The 14,578-nt window shown below is 39.9% G+C and overlaps 1 pseudogene; it reads right to left on the bottom strand.

The window, feature by feature from the left end:
- Nucleotides 1–343: 343 nt before the first annotated feature.
- The window catches only part of LOC149157562 (uncharacterized), an 81,943-nt pseudogene continuing 67,708 nt past the window's right edge, over nucleotides 344–14,578 (bottom strand).

Genomic DNA, 14,578 nt, shown 5'->3' with positions numbered 1-14,578 from the left:
ATTTAAGATATAGAGGTGGAGCTGAATATCTATATATATATATATATATATATATATATATATATATATATATATATATATATATATATATATATATATATATAGATAGATAGATAGATAGATAGATAGATAGATAGATAGATATCAGTTATATTTTTCCCTCCAATTATTCTTTTAGAAATATATCACATCTTAAGGCTAGAGTTGTCCCCTGATTGGTGGTAGTGTCACCACTTGTTTCATACAATGTTTATTAGTAGTGAACATTGATTAGAATCTTGAATTTCATTCTTTCTTTCAGCCAATCAAGTTGTCTACAAAAGAAGTTGGTTTGGGTATTGAATTAGAGATGGCATTTAAGTCTTGCTTCTTCAAAACTCAAAATTTCAAATGTCAAAGGGCTTCCAAACCCATGGTTCAATTGCATCCCATTGCTTGTCTACAGTAATACCAAAATATTGAAATATTACAAAAGCTCCAAATCATACTGAAAGGATAAAATAACAAAATATATCAAGCACGAAAGTGTATAGAAGCAATCTACTAATAGAATGAAAATCAAAATCCCTTCCAGATTCCAAACTCATGAAACCCATGAAAAAATTGACCCAATTACATAACTTCTCAAGAGAAACCTGAATAAACAAATCAACACCCAAGTGATGGAGAAGTCTAGGACTATAGAAGAAGCCAACTCCTCCAAACTCATGAAACTCATGAACAAACCAACCCAATTACATAACTGCTCAAGAGAAACCTGAATAAATAAATCAACACCCAAGTGATGAAGAATCCTGGGACTATAGAAGAAGCCAACTCCTCAGTATCCTTACTGCAAGACCATCCTAAAATGAATAAAATAGTAGCACAAGTGCAATAAATGCCACAAGAAACTAATATCCCACATGAACTGAATAGGGGAACCTAAACCAAAATAAACCAATTGTATAATGGGAAAAATGGTAAATATGAACCTAATTACAAAGAGTAATATAAAAACCTAGAACAACTGCATAAAGAATCCCTGTGAATCATTTAAAAGATCAAATCAAGCCATCTACCAATATGGGTAGATGTCCCCAAAATCCAATAATAAATGAAGAGTCCAAGATTGAACACAACTAAGAGTGAAAAACAACAGCACTGGTAGATATTTATTCTCAAGAGAAGCCAAAAATACAAGCAACCAAATGCCAAAATAGACAAAGCCCACTCAAAATCAAAGAAAAACAGGAATACTGGATCTAGTTGCTCTAGAATGAAGTGGTTTTAACTTTTCATTTTTAGAGTTTAATAAATATTTTCCACACAATGGAACCCAAAAAGGCTAAAAGGTAAATCCAAGAAAATCCAATAGTCTTGGTAGTAAAATGGAATGAAGAAGACAAAATAAAAAAGAAACAAAACAACCCAGTTACAATAGTATAACAAAAGTATGAAAACAAACCTCACCTGCCCAAATGAAACAATGAGCCAGTACACCAAGCATGTAAACAAAACCTAACCTACCAAAATGAAACAAGAAGTCAATACGCGAAATATGAAAACAAACATAACCTTTCCAGATGAAACAAGAAACTAGCACACCAAGTTCCAAATTCAACATTACAAGCACATAGAACATAACCAAAGAAAATTTCGTAAAATTTCCCAACAACATAATGTTAGCTTGTTTTGCAAGTGACCAGTGTGTAGCACCCATGATACAGTGAGGACGTGGGTGCCTAAAAAGCTTAGAATTGTGTTTAGGCCCTAAGATTTTCCATCTCAAAGCTAGAAGAAAGAAGAAAATAGAACAATAAATTTCAAACCTGTATATCTCATGTGTTGAAAACTCAGTGCATTGACCTCGAGGCAGGCCTGATTGTCATCCCTTGCAAGTCAGACAACTGGGGCTACAATCTATGGGTTGTGCTTGGAAATTCTGCAACAGAAGTATATATAGGAGAAAATTGGGGGTGAAAGGAAGCCTCATTGATTCTAGGATTAGTCTTTAATTGATCCAATGAATGACTTCTGAAACTTCTTTGCATCATTCTAGGCCTGTGTGTATACGTAGGAAGGGGAGACAATGAATCCTCAGTGGTATTTTCCTTTGAAACAAGATTTCCAAGGTCAATAGAGCTACCAGTCCTCGGTACCGTAGAAAACTAAACGTTGGAGGCAAGATCTTTTTTTTTCTCCAAGAGTAGCTCCTCTGTGGTACTTCTTGCTAATACCTCTATAGAGCCATTAGACAGGCTAATTTGGGGTGAAAGTAGGGAATCCTGGTTAAATGCTACAACCAGTTGGGTTGTTGGGGAAACTACAGTAGGAGCATTGTAAGTCACAGATGGGTAGGAGGAAGACATACCTTTTGAGGAAGGATAACCTATAAGAATCAAAGACTCTGGCTCTGTTTTCACCTCAGGAAACTACAAAAAAGCAATATCTTTATCCATAGAATCAAGGGACAAACTTTTTGTGCGGTCTCCATGTTTTCATCAAACTCAACTGGTAGGACGATTTCTTGCTTTTGGGCATCTCTATTCCATAGAACTCTATCCTCATATGGAGCTTTGTCATGGATAGAAGACTTGATGAAATCACCACTTTCTCCAAAATCGAAATCTAGAACTGTTATCCCTTCAAAAAAATCCTCCTGCACATAGAAACAAAACTAAAATCATATATCCATTAATTGCACTAACAGAAACAAACTTCTTTAGAGTTGTGTAGGAGTGGGGACGTCCATCAACACTTAGTGTTATTCATGTTTGTGTGCAAATGAATATGGGCACTAGCACAAACTAATGTAATAAGGACGTAATAGGCTTTTATCATCGCACTCTCAATGGTACTTCATACCTTTGTCCCTGGTCCTTGCTGCAGATTATGAGAAATACTTAACCAATCATAAAACAATACACATGACTTCCATATATCTCTCATCGACTTATCACTACCATGAACTCGAACTCAAATGATCTTTGGTGGGAGAGTAAAGCCCATAAAAATGCAAAATAAGTTGTACATTATCAAAAATTAAATAGTTTATATAAAATTATAGAAGCTATATTTCATATAATTTTAAACCACAAATTTTATGCCATTATCATACTAAGAGCATTAGAATGGATATTATGACTTACATAACACGATTTCAGAGCATAATACGAAAGTTTAATTAATGAGGACATCAGTTTCCAACTCAAGAATTATTGATACAATATTACTAACATAACAGTAATGTGTCCTGCGATGCTTGCATAACATAACAGAAAGGAAAAACCAAAGATTACCGAGACACTGATTACAATACACCTATCACGAAAGTCATTGTTCCCTAATAACAGGGCACCAGCTAAGTTTCCAATTCTCGCCAATTATATGGAAATTGCATAGTATATTACACATGGATGCAATGATAATATTCTTAATTACAATAAAATTTTAGTGTACATAAGAAGATTCTTAATTATTTGAAATTTCCAGAGTACATGAATGGGATGAAACCTTTTTCACATTGACATAAATAAATAGAGGATTAATAATACGAAACTTGACCTTTTACATAATAATGGAAAGATAAGTACTAAGCTGAGTTTAAACAAAAAAAAAAAATCGGCTACCATTCATACATCTGGCATGATATCCAATGGCATTTCTGACTGACAACATTTCTAATAAAACATGTAATATTCTACATAAGATTGTGAAGGAAGGCTTTGGCTTCATATCATAGACTCATCTTCAAGCATGAAAGTCAAGGGAGATGACATAACTAAGTATTTCCCTCACCATGATGCTCCATGTATTAATATTGACAAAAATTGACCCGAATTTAAACAGGAACACAACAAATTACAGATATAATCATAAATACATAGATGCAGCAGAAATAACACTATCTTTCATTAATATCAAATAATGAAATATGCTTACAAACAGAATGGAAATGGGACTAGTTCGGGCGATGGTAGCTTATCTCTGAGAAGAGATGTGGCGGCTACATGCCTCTGAACTATGTTACAATGAGGCTCAAGGGCCTTTTTATTATTGAACAATAAGAGAAAACCCTAACCCCACGAGATGTAACACCAAGAGTTTATGGGCCCCGTTGGGGTTAGTTGGGCAGCCAAATTCCCTGGGTCGTAACTTTGTCATATTATCTATGTTTGACGCGCATGATACCTCGTTGGAAAGATATCTCCGAGGACTACAACTGAAAATCTGATTTCAATGAAATTTTTTGGATTTAATATTTCCATAAAAACGTTGTTTAGGGCCTCAAAACGGCTCCGAAAATTCAGGACCCAAAAAACTGCCAAAAATGGTAAATTGTGCTACAATTAAGGAAACTGAAAAACTGAAAGAAATAATGGTGGGGGTCCACGTGAAATAGGCAGGTGACCACCAATATCCACCTGGATCATTCCTCCCCCCTTAGGAAGCAATGTTCTCCATTGCATTGAGTTCCTCCATGAGATGAGGAAACTTTTGCTGAACTTGGTCCCTAGTGAGCCATTTTCCTTGGTGTAGGAGTTGGTCAGCTTTAACAACTCGATACAGTTGGATCTTCTGCTGGCGAGTGTTCTCAATCTGTGTGTCCATGATCCGATCAGTTTCAGCTTGTTCCATGCCGTATTGATTTAACTCTGTCGGTGTGAGTTGTTCTGCAATGTCGGATGTGTCCAGTAATGGTGGAAAGTATGGTCGAAGGCGATCCACATTGAACATTGGGTGCAGGCCAAGGAATGGGGAAATGCTGAGCTAAAAAGCATTACCTACCACATCCTTAGGGATGGTGTATGGCCCATATTGAAGCAGGTGAATCTTGCGATGGGGCCCAGCAAGGCGCTCCTTCTGCAAATGTAGCCAAACTTTATCGCCCACTTGGAACTTGTGTGGAACCCGATGTTGATCATGTCACTGCTTTTACTTAGAATTGGCTTTGTCCAATATGTCATGGACCTGTTGGAGGATGTGTTGAATGTGCTAAATGAAGCTATTTTCCTTGTCGGATTCGGACTGGACATGACCCGAATATGCCTGAGTCGCTGCAAATGGTATGGCCACATCAATGGGACATAGTGGCTGGAATCCCAAGCCCACTTGAAAAGGGATGTGACCAGTCAAGCTATGGAGAGCCTGGGTTTAGCTGGGCTGGACATAGGAAAGGCTCTCATCCCATGTGCGTGGATGCTTTGAGTTGTACATGCGCAGAATGTGTACGATCATCCTGTTTACGATCTATGTCTGGCCATTACTTTAGGGATGGAAAGTTGTGGACTTAGTGAGCTTGGTGACCAGCATCGACCAGAGACTGGACAAAAATGTATTAAGGAACCTATTGTCCCAGTCTAAGATGATAGACTGTGGGATCCCAAAGTGTACCCACACTCGTTCAAAGAAGAGTTTAGTAGTGGCTTCTGTTGTGATACTCTTCTTACAATCTTCCATAATGGTCATCTTCGAGAATCTGTCGACGACCACAAAAAAACAGTTGTTGTCATGCTTAGTAGAAGGAAGGCCTGACATGTAATCCATGGAGATGGATTCCCAAGTTTGACTAGGGGTAGGCAGCGGAGTATAGAAACCTTGCTTCTTGATGTTCGATTTGGCAATGGCGAAGGTGGTGCAGGATCTAATGTACTTCCCGACATCCTGTCGAATATTTAGCCAATAGAAATACTTCTGCAGTACTGGCATCATTTTCTCGACCCCGAAATGCCCAGCGGCCCGACTGTAGTACACTTCCAAAATCATCTTCGCACGCTCATTTGAAGGAACACAAAGGTGTCCTAGGTGGCATAACAGAGCATCCTAAAGGTGGAAATCTGGAACTTGTTGCCCCTCCAAGAGCATATGGTATGTGTGGCCGAATTCTAGGTTTCTTTTGTAGAGAAGTGGCCAATCAGAAGTCTCATGCCCACAAGAGTTTAGCACGGTGGTTAACACCATGATCAGTGGTCGACTAAGGCAATCTATAACATTATTTGTGTTGCCCTTCTTGTAATTGATATTCAAATGGAACTGTTGCAGGCATGTGGACCACTTCTGATGGCGATCATTCTGCAACTTCCTTTGCATCTATATGAATTATAGGGGTCGGTGGTCTGTGTGGATGAATGTTTCCTTCCCCAAAATGTAATGCTTCCATTGTCAGCAGGCCTGCACAATGGAATACATCTCTTTTTCATTAGTGGGATACTTCTGGACTGTGTCTGGAAGTGTCTCACTGTGATATGCCACTGGATGCCCTATTGAGTAAGGACTACCCCAATAGCATAGTCAGAGGCATCTATCTTGATCTTAAATGGTTGTTGCAAGTCTGGAAATGTGAGCACAGATGCAGAGCAGAGGTGATGTTTCAACTCTGCGAATGCCTTCTTTGAGATTCAGACCAAAATAATTTTGCTTTCTCTCCTCCTTTGGTGACTTGACTCAAGGGCCAAGTGATATGAGAGAACCCCAACATGAACCTGCGATAGAAATTGGGAAGACCCAGAAAGCTGCGGAGCTTCATCGGAATGGTTGGGGCTGGCCAATCCCAAATGACTTGGATCTTGGTTGGATGCACATGCACCCCATTCATCAATAATGTATCCTAGATACTGAACCTGGGTCATGCCAAAAGTACATTTCTCCAAATTATCACACAGCTTGTGTTGCCGTAGTGTTTGGAGAACCTGTTGGATGTGGTGGAGGTGCTCTTCCCAACTCTAGCTGAAGATCAGGATGTCATCCAAGTATACCACTACAAATGAGTTGGTGAATGGACACAAGATGTCACCCATAAGCCTCATGAAGGTTGCAGGAGTATTCTTCAACCCGAAAGGCATAACCAACCATTTGAAAAGGCCATCCTTGGATTTGAAGGCAGTCTTCCACACATCCGAGCATTGGATTGGTACCTAGTGATATCCAGACTTCAAGTCGATATTGCTGAAATATTTTTCCCCCTTAATTTGTTCCAGAAGGTCATCAATCCGTGGGTTCAGGTACCTATTCCAGACAGTGATCTTGTTCAGTGCTCGATAGTCAATACAGAGTCTCCAAGTCCCATCCTTCTTCTGTTACAACACGATTGGGCTCCCACAGGGTGATGAACTCGGCCGAATGTGACCTTTCTGCAGCAGCTCCTGAATTTGCCTCTTAATTTCATCATTCTCCCGAATAGAGCGTCGATAGATTTGTCCATTAGGTAACAGCGCACCTGGGATCAGATCGATGGAGTGCTTGACCTGACAGTGCAGAGGCACCCCTGCAGGGGAGGTGAAGATGTCCTCATACTCCTCCATGACCTTGTCCATCTGTTGTTGTCGTGCGGAGGGGCCCTGTCTGGAGGTCATTGCCACTGTCTTCTTCTTTCCTTCAGGGCGTGTCATCAGGCAAAAAATATCCCGATTTTTTAAATGAGCTTACTACATTGTTTTACAGTAACCAAAGAGATGGCGGTAGACGGTGCTACCTCTAGTATGTTATACAACTTATTTCCAATGTAACAATAACAGCGTGAGGCATTGACTCATACACAGCATGTCACTTCCACAAGTATAGTTGGCCTAATAATACATCACAAACATCAAGGGGAGCAACGTCACATAATACCTCATCCGTGAAGGGATTGATGTTGTATGGAAGGCGACATTGTTGGCTCATGCGGAGATCCCGTCCTTGGTGAAGCCACCCGATGGTGTATGGTTGTGGGTGTGTTGTGGTCGGTAAGCCCGAACGCTTCACGACCTCTACTGCAATGAGTTTCTTTTGGATCTCACTGTCGACAATGAATTGTAGCGGGGAACCCTTTACCCACATCTGGGAGTGGAAGAGACGCTCCTCCTCCTCTGGATCTTCAGGTTCCTCCTTCTGTATCTTTGTGGTGGCGACAATGGCATTGGGCTACGCATCAATAATCTGCTTCCCTTTGTCATTCCCCTTGTCGGGTTCTGACTGAGATTCGGAACATGCATCTGATTCTGAAGCCTTCAATTCGGCCACCAGTGACTGCTTGACACTCACTTGTGTTGTGGGTGGAGCTCTTATCGAACTCACACCACTTTCTCGTGTCCTTCTTCAGCTTCGCAGTGTTGTCCTTTGCTTGTGGCCTTGGCGGGTTGCCCTGGGCCATACCGCCTTGGCTTTGTCCTTTGTTCTGCGGTTTGGGGGCACCTTTCCATTGCTTCAGATTCGCAGAAACAAATTCTCGCTTCTTCTGTTTAAACTTCTGCTCGATCTTGACGGCGTTTCGGTACACTATGTCAAGCGAGGAGATGTCTAGGAACTCCATCTTGTCATGGATGTATCTATGTCGGCAACCGCGGAACTTGAGTACCAAATGTTTCTTAGAATCCTTAATACCCAACTTCGTGCGAAGGGTATGAAAAACATTGGTAAACTCCGGTATATCTTGGTCCCTTCCCTGCCGTAACATGGTCCACTTTATGTATTTGTCCTCGTAGCTCCCAACAAGGTAGTAATACTCATTGATGGTGTCTCGGAATGAATTCCAAGTGGGAGTGAATGAAAACAGTGAGGTCGTACTTTCATCCTTCTACTCACAATAGGTTTACCACCAGTCCTTGACATGGGGGGCGGCTTTGAGAAGAGTAAAAGTAATCTTTTCTCGATTGGAAAATTCATGAACAGAAAAATATCCTTCTAGTAGATTCAACCATTTATCTATTGTGTCTGCATCTATTTGGCCCTCAAATATGGGAATGTCAAAGTTTACTTGTATCTTAAAAGGCGTGGAGCCTCCAGAGTGGTTGTTGGATGTGGATGTGCCGCCGGTGAGCAACCGTTGAAGGATTTGGGCAAAGTTATCCATCATCGCGTTCCTTTGTTTCTCAAGGGCCTCCTCGAGCAATATTTTGATAGGATCTCCTGCTCCCTCGTCTTTATTTTCTTCCCCCATGGGAGGCCATTGGGATTTCTGAGGCTGGTCTTACAAAGGTTCGTTCGAGTCCTAACTCCTTATATTCCGACCCTGTTGGGGACATGTAAAGAAAAACAGAGAAAGAGCAGATCACTCTGATACCACTGACCCAAATTTAAACAGGAACGCAATAAATTACAAATATAACCATAAATACAGAGATGCAGCAGAAATAACACTATATTTCATTAATATCAAACAATGAAATATGCTTACAAACATAATGGAAATGGGACTAGTTCGGGCAATGGTAGCTTATCTCTGAGAAGAGATGTGGCGGCTGCATGCCTCTGAACTGCATTACAATGAGGCTCAAGGGCCTTTTTATTATTGAACAATAAGAAAAAACCCTAAACAACCAAAACCCTAACCCAAGGAGATGTAACACCAAGAGTTATGGGCCTCGTTGGGGTTAGTTGGGCAGCCAACTTCCGTCGGTCGTAACTTGGTCATATTATCTCGGTTTGACGCGCATGATACCTCGTTGGAAATATCTCTCCGAGGACTACAACCGAAACAGTGATTTCATACTTCCAAAAAAACGTCGTTTAGGGCCTCAAAATGGCTCTAGAAGTTCAGGACCCGAAAAACTGCCAAAAATATTAAATTCTGCTACAATTAAGGAAACTGAAAAATTGAAAGAAACAATGGTGGGGGTCCACGTGGAATAGGCGGGTGGCCACCAACATCCACCTGGATCAAAAACTATCCTTATTGATCAGATCCACGTATTAATTATGATATTCATGTCTTCAAATTTAGCTCACCATGGAAAGGACAGATCAATCGGTGGACTACCAGCCTTCCCATTCTTTATAGACATATAACATAAAGGGGTAAACCCTGTGTCTATCAATGTCTCCAGTGGATAAGAAATTGTCATGTTGGTCTCCAATATGTTTATGTTGGTAATGGTTGTGCTCAGCTTCTCATTGGTATCAGACCCCAACCCTGCAATAGACATTAATTCAAAATACGTTACTGGATCCATAGTACCTCCAAATGAAATTGAAATTTCTACCAACCCTTTCAGCTGCACCATTACATACTGCAAAACTCTTGCATTACCATGAACTGACCTTTGTTCAACTTTGAAAGATTTTCATGTAGACACTTGCCATGCATGCAAACCCATATACTGTTATGGTCAAATTAAGAAAATAAAAAATATTTGAAATAAAAAATAAATAACTGGATGTTTGAGTGGGTACGTGGTCTTGGATGCAATCCACGTGCCCCCACGTCCAGACCATTCCTTTAGATTTTATAAAGGATGGAATCAAGCGCCCCAAGGCTCTTGTCTTACGAGCTGCCATTTTTCTATGACAAACTACCATTTGTCTTTTTCACACTGCCATCTGGTCCTTTGTAACACCTCAGTGGCGAGCACATAGGCCCTGTTTAACACCGACACTGCAAATTTTAGAGCCATGGTGCAGGGCTTCACGGGTATTCCTGAAACCCCCTTTCGATTTTCATCCATGAACCCTACCTTCTTTGTACATGTAGGCTAGCAGGAGTTGTTACCATCATTGTACATGTAGGCTAGCAGGATTTGCAGTTGCTTCGCAAACCCTTGACTTATAAAGCAGTACTTGACCCTCATATGAACTGTGTTTCCCACCTTAATTCTGTCCCTGAGAATTATGGTCCTCAACAATATAATAGTACTACGTTTCTTCCCTTCCAATTTTTCCATCATAATATAAACATCAGCAACCCCTTAAATTTGTTTCCCAATGCTACTAAAGGGAAATCCTCGAACCCAACTCCACCAAACAACGTGGGACTAATCAATTCGGCATCCATGTTTCTGACGTTCCCATCGGACAAAAGGTATGCCTATCTCATTTATAAATTGTTCTGACATATCCAAGCTAGTATTGTTGATACGTTTTGGTGACAGTCAAAAGCTATGATGCGACGACGAAGGACTACAAAGGCCACTACAACAACTACTGTCAGAAAATCTCATTTTAAATTTTGTGGTGTCCAAGGTCAGAGTAGTGTCCAAAACAAAGTGAAAAATAGAAGCAAACGCCCTAGGAGAAGCTCAGCTACCGATGGCGATGAAGGTGAAGACCTGAAACAATCTTTTTCTGATGATGAAGAACCTCATCCACACAGGTGGACATGACATAAAAGGAGAGCAGGAAGCTCCTTACCTGAAACCTCAGCTGACATGGATGTTGGCAATGGAGAAGAACCAAATGAAATCAATGATGAAGAAGGTGGTGAAAATATCCAATCAGCTGAATATAAGCCAAGCAGAAGTTAGCAGAGAAAGTACTGATGCGTCTCCTGGAAATGCCAGAAATGTTGAAGGTCTGGCTTGGTGCTTCTCCTCGAAATGCCAAAAATGTTGAAGGTCTAGCTTGGGGCAAGGGTGGCTGCAGAGAAAGTAGTAAAGAAGGGTCAACCAGAGCCAAAGGAACTTTCACCAATAGCACTAGAAGCTAATCTGCCCAAAGTGGTAAAGCAAGTCAAGCGGTGAAGTAGGGCACGTAGTGGAGAATCAAATTGTTACTCCATGCATCTTGTCCAGTGGACATATCGCTGACTTGTATGCCTGGCATAGCAAAACAAGGAAGCACATGCCCTGTATTCCTGGCAGAGCAAAATAACAAAGCACGCGAGGTGGGTTAGGGGGATCAGGGGGATCATACATGGATAACGTGATGTTACATAAAATGTTTAGAATTAATGTTAGCATTACTTAGTGTGAAAATGAAATTTTCATAGTTTCCTATACTTATTCTAAGTTCGACCTCATACTTGCCTCGCTATGAGGCCAAATAAGATGAAAATTGCATTGATTCGTTAATAGAAAAAGTCAATATGTTTCATTGGTCGAGGAAATGTGGTGGGGACATCATACTTAACAAACTATGGTTTATAAGTTTTACACTCTATCGATTTATGTGTGAGGTTTATAAAGATAGCCCATTTCAATTACTATAGTCCTATGACGCAGGCGGCAGGGACTAATAAAAGTAAGAACTCTTACTTTTAATCCACTCATAACTTTACAAATGTGAAAAAATGAAATAAGTTATTGAATTTTTTTATGATATTTAGTTGAAGAGTTACATAACTTTTAAAATAAATGTTTAAATATACTTTATCGTTTAAAAATTCTTGTTTGAGCTATACATAAATAAAAATAAGAGAATTCTTACTTTTTAAGGTAAATCCACTCGAAATCTTAAAAATGCAAAAAAAAATGAAAATAGTGAAACTTTTTATGATATTTAGTTAAAAAAATATGTGTAAATATTTTTTTATATAATATTTTGTTGAAAATTTATATAATTAAAAATTGTTATATATATATAATAATAATAATAATAATAATAATAATAATTCCTATCATCTACCCTACCCTCTTTAGGGTAGGGTAGGGTAGATGATAGGTATTCCTATCATCTACCCTACCCTAAAGTAGGGTAGATGATAGGAATATTATTATTATTATTGTTGTTGTTATTATTATTTTATATAGATAACATTTTTTTAATTAGGGTGGGAGAGATAATATCCATAAAGTGATTTCGATTATTAAAATATTAAAAAATGTACATATGCATAGTTTAAATTATACTAAAAGAAAAGTAAGAACTCTTACATTTTAAAATAAATTAACTCAATCCCCCATGGAGGGTGACTATGAGTAGGCTTAAAACCTCTGCCTTGATATGATGGTGAGGCAATTAAAAGGAGGGTGTAGTGCACCCCTCACCTGTCGCAGTGCATGTATACATGTTACTTCAAATGTGGTAGCAAATGATATGTATGAAGGGAAACATCATTCCAGCAAAAGAAAGGGTAGGGGAGAGTACAAGTGAGATTAGTTGGAGCTTAATGTGGTCACATACCATGCCCAAATCATAATTTGGAGATAATTTGCATTATGTCTGCGATTACCACTTGCAACCTAAATGGCTCTTAGGAATTTCATAAAGCGCCACATTTTTGGCTCTTCTGACTCACATATCTATTTAATTATCCTTTGCCTAGGGCTAATTCCTTCTTTTGGATACTAAATTATCGATATTTCCACATTTGGGATCTTAGTATTGGTAATGGCTCACAGTTTAAAGTATGCATAGTAGCTAGAGCCAATGATGATGAGGTTTTCTGGTATTGTGATTATACATAGTTCCTCCTTGTTAGGGTCCTTCACAGCTCAAGGGTTCAGCCTCTTAGTGGTGGTCACTCTGGGCATGGTAGTAACATTCTTCTTTGCAAGGCCTTGTTTCATTGTCGTTTCTCATCACGAAGTTGTTTTTACCTTTGGTTGTGCTGATGTTTTGGTTTATATTTCCTTCCTTAGTATCATTGTATCGTTCTATTTCTGGTATCCTATGTTGTCTTCTTGACAAACTCATTTTCTGAGCATATGCATTGAGTTTGTGCCTTGATTTGTTTCATTGCAAGCGTGCCTATCCCTTTCAACCTCAAAGTATACCTCTGTTGGGCTTTCCTAGAACTCTAGTTGATCCAGGGGATCAGAAAAATGCTCAAAATTGCTCAGAACCAATGCCGAATTATAGTGCTCATCATTATGAATCCAACGCTGCTTGAATGGCCTCAAACTGACATCGTATGCTTAAGATGTTCTGAAGTTTTGGCCAAACAGCTAACAATTGTGCAGCATGGTTGACTGGGCTGCTAACTGGGCATACCGTACACTGACATTAGTAGATGATTGGGCATGCACAGTTGATTATACGACCCAATTCAGATATGACACGTGGCAAGGTCATACTAAGACAGATGGCAATTTTTCATTAGTTCAAAGGATGTGAAGTGGACCAATCAAGAGGCGTCACATGTCCCAGTGAGAGGGTGCCACATGGCACCCCATGGTTGGCCAAAAATTTGCAAAGCGACCCAAGGGCCTCAGTGGGGTTCGACCCCTCGACCTACCAAACATCAACATCGCGCTCTACCGTAAGACCACACAATAGTTCTTATTAGACATGGTTGTTGAATTATATTTGAATTTTGTTGATTAGCGCATTTGGGGAAGGGGGTGGGGCACTTGGCCCCAACCCCTAGTCACACTATATCCATAGGACCTGCGACAAGAGTTAAGCGGAGGGGGCAGGCGATTAATCCAGACCCCTAGTTTCAACAACACCACATGACCACAACTGATGGCAGAAGGGGTGGACCATGTGGCGCCTGGCCCACGTCGGCCCCTAGTCTCGTGAACGACTATATAACCACTCGCCAAGTTTGGAGGGAGCGAAGTGGCGAAGGCGAGCGGTTATCTTGGCACCCAAACACATGGATATATACGCAATTAAAGAAGCGACAAATTTCCCCAATTGTGGCATGAATCTTGTTGGTTATCTAGCACTTAAGGGATATATGTGCAATTAAAGAAGCGACATATTTCCCCAATTGTGGCATGAATCTTGTTGGCGCCAAGTGAAATTGTCGCTCAGTGGTTGGCAAAAGGGTGGAAAATGTAGAACAATTAGCCAACATTGCAGTTTTGTAGAACATTTAGCATAAATTGTTCAGTGAGGCATATCTTTCTCATTTTTTAACATTTTTGAGCTCAAGAAGAGCCTAGATAGGGGTTTTTGAGCTTTCTGAATCCATTGGCAGCACTATTTTTGCATTTTGAGCACTATAAACTGAAGTAAG

Source organism: Pinus tabuliformis, chromosome 5_2, assembly GCF_031772625.1.
Source record: "Pinus tabuliformis cultivar Carrire ecotype Pingquan chromosome 5_2, CPIR1, whole genome shotgun sequence".
Lineage (NCBI taxonomy): Eukaryota > Viridiplantae > Streptophyta > Pinopsida > Pinales > Pinaceae > Pinus > Pinus tabuliformis.
This window is presented reverse-complemented; position numbering and strand designations above follow the sequence as displayed.